The sequence below is a fragment of the Camelus dromedarius genome, chromosome 6, assembly GCF_036321535.1.
Source record: "Camelus dromedarius isolate mCamDro1 chromosome 6, mCamDro1.pat, whole genome shotgun sequence".
NCBI lineage: Eukaryota > Metazoa > Chordata > Mammalia > Artiodactyla > Camelidae > Camelus > Camelus dromedarius.
In genome coordinates this window covers 59,971,982-59,981,053 of record NC_087441.1, presented here as the reverse complement: position 1 = coordinate 59,981,053, position 9,072 = coordinate 59,971,982, and the positions used below count along the sequence as shown (strand labels likewise).

The window sequence follows — 9,072 nt, the reverse complement described above, 5'->3', positions numbered from 1 at the left end:
CTGTTTCAGTTTTTCCGGTGAGAACAGATGTCTTTTTCTACTGGGGCGGGAAAGGTTCAGGCACCTGGCTGTGCAATGTTAGGGCTGGCATCTAGAGATCTAGCTGCTTCTTACACAGACTTTCAAAAAATCTCGTTTTTCGTCCACACCACACTCAAAGTGACAGTTGCCTCCAATTCCAAAGCCATTTTTTGTTGTTTTTTGGCTTTTCCAACATAGATGCTTAAATTTCAGCTTTCCCTGCTTTAAGTCTCCACTTGTCTGCCTGCTTGCCATGTTCCAAGCTGTTTTCTAGCAGCAGATCACCTATCTGAAAAGACTACACATCTCAGCCTCCTTTTGCATCTAGCTGGAGCAACACAACCAAGTTCTGGCCCAAAGGGAAATGCTATGAGAAACTCCTGGAATGGCCCCTTAAAGGGATTTGATTCAGCAATGGGGCACATCCTCTTAGCCTTCTCTTCTTCCTTCTTCCTATTGCCTGGAATGTGGACGTGATCCCTGGAGTGCCAGCAGTTACCTTGAACTCACAAAGGAAGCCACATAGTGAGGATGACAGAGCAGAAATACAGGAGCCTTGGTCCCTGTGGCTGTGGGGTTGCCCCAGACTAATACCAGACTTCTTTTATAGTAACACAGTAATTCTGATGAGTTCTATCATGCACAACCTCCTTCAAAAGAGGGGGAAAGACTACAGCACATTTATAATTGTGTACATTGCATTACTGAGTATGTTGCTGACAGGGCTGACAGGATAGAACTCTTTTTTTGACTAGGGAGATAAAAATAGGCTACTCTCCTTAACAATTTGACATATCTAGTGACTGGACGAATTTCTAATAGACTGACTTTTTTACTTGCTTTCATTTTTTTCTTCTTTTATTTTTTTTAGTTAAGTATAGTTGATTTACAATCATACATATACCTATACACAAATACATATACATTATTTTCCATTATAGGTTATTACAAGCTATTGAATATAGTTCCCTGTGCTAAACAGTAGGTTCTTGTTGTTCGTTTATTCTGCATACAGTCATCTATATCTGTTAATTCCAAACTCCTAATTTATCCCCCTCCCCTCTTCCCCCTTAGTAACCATAAGTTTGTTTTCTATGTCTGTGAGTCTGTTTCTGTTTTATAAATAAATTCACTTGTGTCATTTTTTAGATTCCATATATAAGTAACATCATATGGTATTTTTCTTTTTCTGTCTGGCTTACTTCACCTAGTATGATAATCTCCAGGTCCATCCACGTTGCTGCAAATGGCATTATTTTATTCTTTTTTATGATTGAGTAGTATTCCATTGTATAAATATACCACATCTTCTTTATCCAATCACCTATCATTGGACATTTAGGTTGCTTCCATGTCTTGGCTATTATAATTAGTGCTGCTGTGAATATTGGGGCATATGTATCTTCTCAAATTGGTACCTCCTTTCATCTTAAACTTTGTTTCTTCTCCACTCCCACATACTTATGGTGCCATCCACTGTAGGATAAGGTCACACTGCAGTATAACCTCTGGCCCTGCATCTTTTCATGACAGGATCCCATGTGACTTGGCACAGCAGGCAGTAGAAATATTCCGGGAAGCCATTTCTATACCTGGACGGTTAGCAATACTTCCCTCTACACAGAAATACTGCATCACACACGATCATATTCTACGAAACCCAAACCAGTGTATGCAACTTCCCATTAACTAGATGCCAAAATGCTTGGTGATGACATGACTAAGGGGAAGCTTATCAGAGGGAATGTCAGAATGAAAAGAAATAGTGGTCTTAACTGACTGTGAATGAAATTATCTTTGGCAAATTTGACCCAAACATATGACCATATGAAATCACTTCTAGGCTCTTAATGGGCTTGGAAGGGGTTTGTGCAAGTGAGGGGTCCTGAGGCTTAAGCCCCATTAGCTTCACAATATATTTGCTCCCAGGTGGGACAGGTGGGATAACATTTACCCAGGAACACTTTAGTTTATTTAGGCTTTTGTAATCATGGCACGAGGGAAAACAACAGCCACCAAGCCCCAAATGTTCTTGAGTTGAATGAGACTCGGGAACATCCTTTTATTCACAAACCCAACACTTCCCTGTGATTTCAATCATTGGCTTCTGCCTAATTTCTCCTGTTTCACTTCTGTTTCTCCTTCTTTTTTGTGGTTGCAGGAACTCCAAACTCTGAGGTCTCATTCTCTTTATTGGCCCGATTTCCAAGCACCTTGCTGACAAAGACACATTCTTACCAAGTGAGTCATGTTCACCTAAATCTGCTCATTTAGTACAGTTTATTTCTAACTTATTAATCAAGTATTTTTCAAACATGTACATCCACATGATGCTTTAATGCTTTGTATAACTTCTAATCAGATACATCATGCAGATTTTCTTTTAAAATATGGAATGCTTCACGAATTTGCACATCATCCTTGCGCAGGGGCCAAGCTAATCTCCATATCCTTCCAATTTTAGTGTTTGTGCTGCTGAAGTGAGCACCACACATACTTTCATACTCAGAAAACACCCATGTTTTATACACTTATTAATTGTATACATTTCCTCAGAATATATTTCTCTTTTGGTCAATTCTACACTTCATCATAAGTTAAAAAAAGAGGCAGTGTAGCAAAGGGATGGTGGACAATTTCTCTGATATGAAATTATAAGGCTAAAAGTAGAATCCAGCACTACAGTGCTTTCACCTTACAGATCAATCGATATTCTTCATACGATGTTTCTTTCGGATTGTTCATCAGCTTTTAAGGTTTTTCAACTTCCACAGAGCCTTGCTGTCCTGTCAAAATCATGGGTTGTTAAGCTGATTCTGTGTAATTCCCTGTAATTTCCTTACATACATGGGTCTCAATTCTACTGAAGCTTTACTAGTAATTGTTTCAGGTACCGAGTCAACCAAAGTTAAGCAACAAATATTTTCTGGATTTCTATATGGATTTAAAAACAATAAAGCTCTGGAAATATTAGTACTCAAACGCCAAAAAAGGGACATAAGAAGCACTTTATAGAAAGAATTTGGAAATTTGAAACTAGAATCTAGGTTAAAGTTTGTGGAATTTGTTTAATTCACAGCGTTTGGTATTTGTTTTATTTTTTGTCTGTTTTGTCCTTTTAATGTTTTTTTCATTTTGCATTAGGTATTTGAAGATCAACTTATCTTGGATTAGCAGTGATGATAGATTATCCTACTGTGCAATGGTAGAAACTCTGGTTTAATATGATTGTGCATAAAACTTATTTAGCCATTTATTGAAAGCAGACAAATAGGCTGGTTATAAATTGGCAGTCTTGGCCTCTTCACTTATTTAATTTATACTAGTTTGTTTTCTTGTTTTAATTTTTAAAAATTTCCTACTTTTGTGGGGGAAGGTGGTAATTTTTTTTTAATTATTTACTTATTTTTAGAGGAGGTACTGGGGATTGAACCCAGGACTTCATGCATGCTAAGCACACACTCCACCATTGAGCTATATGCTTCCCCCACCTAGTTTGTTTTCTTAAACTTCACCTTTATTGTGTATTCCCTGGGCTAAAAATATGTATTTTTGTGTCTGTATTTTACAGTATTTATTGCAGACTTAATTTTTAAAATAAAAATATTTAGACAAGACTATAGCAATGTAAAAATGTCACAGCTAGAAAATGTTTCCTTACTCCCTTTTTTCTTCTCTTTTTCATACGCGTTGCATTGTTAGTTTATTTCCATAGTTTCTCTATTATTCACAAATTATCTGGTATAGGATTTGTCTCTTTTTTTCTATTTTTTCTTTTTTCTTGTTTGTTTTATTTATTTATTTATTTATTTATTTATTTATTTATTTATTTATTTATTTTAATTTTTTGCCCCTAAGGGTCTGTGTCTTTTAATGATGAGCATAAACCTTGGCTATTTCAGTGTAATAACTTTGACTTTAGGCCTTTTATTCCCACTTTAGCTAAAATTTTGGTTCACCTCCACTCAATAGTATACACTGTTCCACAATTAACTTTGTTCTGTGCTAAACTCTGGTATTGAATGTTATGGTCCAATCCGGGCTTGGAAGCTTTCAAAGCAACATGATAGATCCGTATTACATGTCCTCCTGATTGCAGATCTCTGCATGGTCAAGTGTTCCTGGAGAAAGAAGCTGACCTCTTGGCAACAACAACACTTGGGTAAAATTATAAGCTAATTTTAGACGAGAAAAAAAAAAAATGAGAGCAACAATTGCTGCCATTTGGTATGAATCAGACAACGAATAAAGTATTTGTTTTTCTGAAATGATAACAGAAGTGACATTTCAGATTTCCTAAAACTGGCGAGCTATCATATCTGCCCGAAAAAAATTAAAATATTGAATTAACTATATCTTTTCTCATAATTCAGCTTGAATGAATTTTTCTTCTAGGCCATATTAATAACATTTTATAACAATTTATAACAAAGGAATCTAGTTTTAGTGAAGTCAAGAAGCTTATAATAGTAACAATAATTAAATTTTTGTTAGTTGACATAAATTTTTTTTTAATTCTTATTTTTTATTGAAGTGCAGTCAATTTACGATGTTACTTTCAGGTATATGGCAAAGCGATTCAGTTATACATATGCATACACATTTTTTTTTCAGATTCTTTCCCATTTCAGCTCATTACAAGAAGCTGAATATAGTTCCCTGTGCTGTACAGTAGGTCCTTGTTGTTTATCTGTTTTATATGTAGTAATGTGTATCCATTAATCCCAAACTCCTAATCTATCCCCCACCCCTTCAACCCCTCCCACCCCACCCCTGGTTAACCACAGTTTGGTTTCTATGCCCATGAGTATATTTCTAGTTTATAAATAAAACTTGTATTTTTTTTTTAGGTTCCACATATAACCAATATCATATGATATTTTTCTTTGTGTGATTTACTTCATTTAATATGATAATCTCTAGGTCCATCGATTTTGCTGCAAATAGCATTATTTCATTCTTTTTTATGGCTGAGTAATATCCCATTATATATATATATACACACACACCACATCTTTATCCAGCCTTCTGTCAATGGACACTCAGGTTGTTTCCAGTCTTAGCTATTGTAAATAGTGTTGCTGTGAACAATGAGGTGTATGTGTCTTTTCAAATTATAATTTTCTCTGGACATAAAAATTTATTAGAGCAAATAGGACTGTAAAATATAGCTTTTGAGGAACCCTCTAATTTGATTCATACTTATCACTATGAAAAAACATGAAATTTCAAGGAATGATGTCTTAAAAGGAAATGAACATTTTCAATTCTAATATTATCATAAGTGCACATTAAGAATTTCCAGCTTCTCAAGGAAAATATTTGGGAAGTCTTTATGAATAATTTATCTAATTCTGTGTATGTGTTTATCATAGATGTTTCCTTTTAGAAATACTTATTATTATAGCCTATAATGAGTATTTACTTGAAACAAATTGTCTGCTTTACTGATATGTAGTTATTTTGGACTGCTGGTGTTGGGTAGATGTTATGGACTGTATTCCCCCAAATTCATAGGTTGAAGACCTGACACCTCGTGTGACTATCTTTGGAGAGAAAGCCTTTAGGGCAGTAATTAAGGCTAAATGAGGTCAGAAGGATGGACTCCTAATCCAATGGGATTGGTGTCCTTATTAGAAGAGGAAAAGACACCAGATACCTCTCTTTCTCTTTCTCTGCCCCACGCCCCGCTCCCTCCCCAGCACAGAGGAAAGGTCCTTTGAGGACACAGTGAGAAAATGGCTGTCTGCAGCCAGGAAGAGAGAGCTCACCAAATACCAATCCTGACAGCAACTTGATCTTGGGCTTCTAGCCTCCAGAACAGTGAGTAAATAAATTTCTGTTGTTCACGCTACCTAGTCTCTGGTATTTTGCTACAGCAGCCCAGGCAGACTAATACAGTAGATAAAGGCACAGAGGCATAAAAGGACTGCACATTATATGAAATTCTGCGTCTGCAGATGGCATGGCCTGGTACACAGCGTTGGAGATGCCAACGCCAGATTCACCTTGGAGAGCACTGAAATGTCACTTTTGAACAAAGGAGATATTTCCAGTTAAAACATTACTACCTAAGTCATTTGATGGTGGTGATGCATCTACTTCAGTCAGCAGGTCACTGAGTTACAGATGCTGTGTTTTAACAGTATTTCAAGAACTGCAGAAAAGACTGGAGATTTGTGATTTCTAATACTGTTGCTATTTCTCATGATTGCAGAAATTCTATTATTTTCTTTCAAAGCACTTTGGATGCCTGGATTTTTGTCAGTGAAGAGATGCAGGGGAAGGGCTTGATATACCTAATAACTAACATTTTTGAGTGCTTATACAATTATATACCAGGAACTGTTCCAAGTGTTTACATAAACTAACTTCATTTAATTCATGTAACAATTTAGCTGTGAGATTTTTATACAGGGACCATTATTTCCATTTTATAGATGAGGAAACATTTATGATGGATTACATTTAAATGTGAGAAATAAGAAAAATGACATTTTAAAAGAAAATAAAGAGCAAAAAGGGAAAGGGAATGGGAGGAAACCATCAGAATAATTAGATTGTAATAGGTCCTTTTATTCTCCCCATCCATAAGCAACTAAATCAAAGAGAAAAGTGTGTCTTACTACTAAATTGTGCTTTAAAAAAGAAAATATTTTATTGAAGCAAGGAAGCAGCATGATTAAGGAATGGGATTCCAGAGGAGTACCTTTATCCTAGAATGGGTCTTACACATAACTGAGTCCAATGTCCTCACTTTGCAGGTGAGTACCTGAATGGCCTGAGGGGGCCCAGGTAGTGTCAGGGCCAGGACGAGGTCCCTGCCTCTGTCACTACATAAACACAGGCCACCCAATTTAGAGGCATGTTTTCAAAAATGCAACCTCACCTATAGTTTGTTACCATAACTACTAATATTTAAATGTTCTCAGCCATTACTTAAGCTAAACTGGGAACCATCCCTAGAGTTGATTCAAATCCTCTAAACCTTTTAACTTAGAAATCACCATGCTCTGGAAGAAATTTTTACAACACTTGGAAGGCTTTGAGGTTCTTACAGGCATTTCTTTTTTTTTAATAAGGCACTTTATTGAGGTATGATTGACATACAAAAAGCCGTACATTTTTAGTGTGTACAACTTGGTAACTTTGGATTTAAGTATATACCTGTGAAACCATCACCACAGTCTATGCCATAAACATATCTATCACTTCTCAAAGTTTCCTCCTGCCTTCTTTATTTTATTTTTGTGTGTGTGTGTGTGTGTGTGATAAGAACACTTAATATAAGATCTACCCTCTAAGCAAATTTTTAATATTGTCAACACAGGTACCAGGCTGTAGAGTAGATCTCTAGGACTTTTTCATCTTGCATAACTGAAACGTTGTACCCTTTGATCACTTCTCTCTAGCCACTGAATCTTCTACCTTTGCTCCAGTTTCAATTTAACCAATTGCCTGAGGTTTATTTTGTGCCATATTAACAAATAGTAAATATTTTAAAATGTTAACTAGTAAAAAGACTTAACTTGGCTTTTGTATCTTTTTCTGGTTAGCCAGAAGTTTCCACCAGTGTTTCATTTTTCCCTATTTTGGTCTCATGCCTGGTAGCAAAACAGAAGAGGAAGGCACTTTATGCAGAAGACCTTGGGGAACATTGCAATTGTATTTTCTTAATCAGTTTTATTGTAAATGTCTAGTTTGCTTCCTGTTTCATCTTCCATCATGTCTCTAATTGCTAGGTATTTATTTATTAATTTTTAGACCACACATTTCTAATTGTATTAATGGCTCTTCATTACATCTTTCATAAAATATCTTGAGAATTTTAAGCACTCTGTGACCATCCATGCCATCTATTCCTGCTAGCAACCACCAAAATGACCGAGAAGTTTTGAGGTGAATGCTTTAGTAAAGGTAATTATTAACTACGGTATGATCAAGGTCAAGGTGTACACATTGTTCGAGAGAGGAATTGCTTGAAGAACCCTCAAGCACTGCATTGGCTCCAAGCTCTCAATGCTGTATCAACAAGGGTAGGGGAGCCATAAAATTTCTCTCCGTTTTCCTGGACTCTCACTTTAGTAGAGAAACGATCTCATCCAGCACAAGCCAGGTTGTGTGTTCTCAGTGCTGTAGTATCAGGCCCTAGGAAATTGGGCCGAGAAGCCTCTCCTCTATGACAGTACCTCACTGTCCTCATCTCCAGGAACAGTTATGGTCAGCAGAGCAGTTAATCTCACCGCCAAGGGGGAGGGAAGTCAAAGGGAGCCTCAAGTAACTTAGTACCAGGACATTCCAGGCTTTAAAATAGCTGCCTTTACCTCATGGGTCATTTGAAGAAATCTATACAGAACTTGAAAACAAGTTGTCATAGAACCTGACCCAAGAGAAGCAAGGTTCCCACCAGATGTTTTTGCTCGTTCCTTTTGTTTTTGTGCTCCAGAGTTTCTTCCTCAGCTTAAGATTTTTCCTGCCTACTCATTCACTCCCTGGATGGTTTAATTCTCCTCTAGGTGCAACCATTATGCATAGTAGGTACATGGACATGCACTTTCCTGACTCTCCCTCTTTCCTAAGCCCACTGATCGTCTCCTGGCTGGCGGCATCCACTGCCTCTCAGGCATATCCATCACCTGGCCCTTCACGCTCCCGTTGCCCCTGTTTTGTTGAATGACTTTACCCTCCAGCTGTTCACACTAAAAACTTCAGTCATCTTTCCTTCTTTTCTCCATCATGTCCCCCTCCTCCAAACACATTCAGTCAGGCATCAGGTCTGATCACTTCTGTCTATGGAAGGTTCCTGGATTCCTGGGACTTTGCGAGAAGCTTTTAGCTTCTCTCAGATCAAAGTCTCTCTGTTGCCAACTTATCTTCCACCTAGTCATCAATTATTCTTCCAGAACAAAAATCTGGTTTTACTTCTCCCCTATTTAACAGCATCGGGTAGTTACTCATTGTCTGGATAAAGTTTTATTTCCTTAACAATGAGTACACAATTCCTCTGTGTCCCTTCAGCCCCAATCAAAATTTCAGCCCTCTGTTGACCTA

At 37.1% G+C, this 9,072-nt stretch overlaps 1 non-coding gene across 1 annotated transcript; it reads right to left on the bottom strand.

The window, feature by feature from the left end:
* Nucleotides 1-2,405: 2,405 nt before the first annotated feature.
* LOC116154530 (U6 spliceosomal RNA) lies at nucleotides 2,406-2,509 on the bottom strand. Its single transcript, XR_004138505.1, has one exon. It is a non-coding gene; the product is annotated as a U6 spliceosomal RNA (small nuclear RNA).
* Between the last annotated feature and the right edge of the window lie 6,563 nt (nucleotides 2,510-9,072).